This window comes from Penaeus monodon, chromosome 25, assembly GCF_015228065.2.
Source record: "Penaeus monodon isolate SGIC_2016 chromosome 25, NSTDA_Pmon_1, whole genome shotgun sequence".
NCBI lineage: Eukaryota > Metazoa > Arthropoda > Malacostraca > Decapoda > Penaeidae > Penaeus > Penaeus monodon.
In genome coordinates this window covers 22,256,546-22,257,361 of record NC_051410.1, presented here as the reverse complement: position 1 = coordinate 22,257,361, position 816 = coordinate 22,256,546, and positions in this window count along the sequence as shown.

The following is an 816-nucleotide window of genomic DNA, read 5'->3' as shown; positions in this document are numbered from 1 at the left end:
CCCGTCATCACAGTTCGCGCAGGCCCTCAACATATGCGTTGTATCAGATGTGTTTGAGTTCTATTGTCTACTTGTCAAGCGGCGAGACACCGTTATTCTCATTCTTTTGTTTTCATTTTGCTTTATGTATATATATTTTTTTCTCAGTACCCATATGAATTAGCATATTCCGTAGAGGGTCAAAAAAAAAATCCATTACATCAAGCATTTCTTGAATATAATATTAACATAATTAGTAAGATCGCAGCTGTGATTTTTTACGACAGTCTCATTTTCTTTTTCTTTCAGGATTTCATCACAAACTTTAAAATTTTTCCCAAAACAACTTCGCCCCTTGCTTCCGAAATGCGAACAATAATGGTCTTGCAGCTTTCTAAAGAATGTTATCTGAACGAAATACACACGAGAACATGAATCCAGACTTTATGAAACTTCCTCGCTTTCCTTGGCGTCTTCTGTGTTTATGAAAATAGTATTACAATGTATTATTTTATCTGATACGTTCCCCCTCCCCTTTCCCTCCTCCGGTTTTAGATATTGCTGTGGTATTTTTGCAGTATCGAGTTTTATGGTCATCTTTATGAGTACATTTCTCTTCTTAATGGCTTGCACTTATTACTTATAAAATGCCTAAGATGAAGATCGCATATTTGATATTGCATAAGTACAAAATAAGGTAGCATCACTAAATTTAAACTTGTGAAGGAATAGACTGCGATGGCGATACCATTTGCACTTTTGATATTGCAGCTTGTCTCTCTTTCAGACTGCAGCGTTCTTCACGTGTGTCCCCCGTGCCTATAACTGTTATAGTAA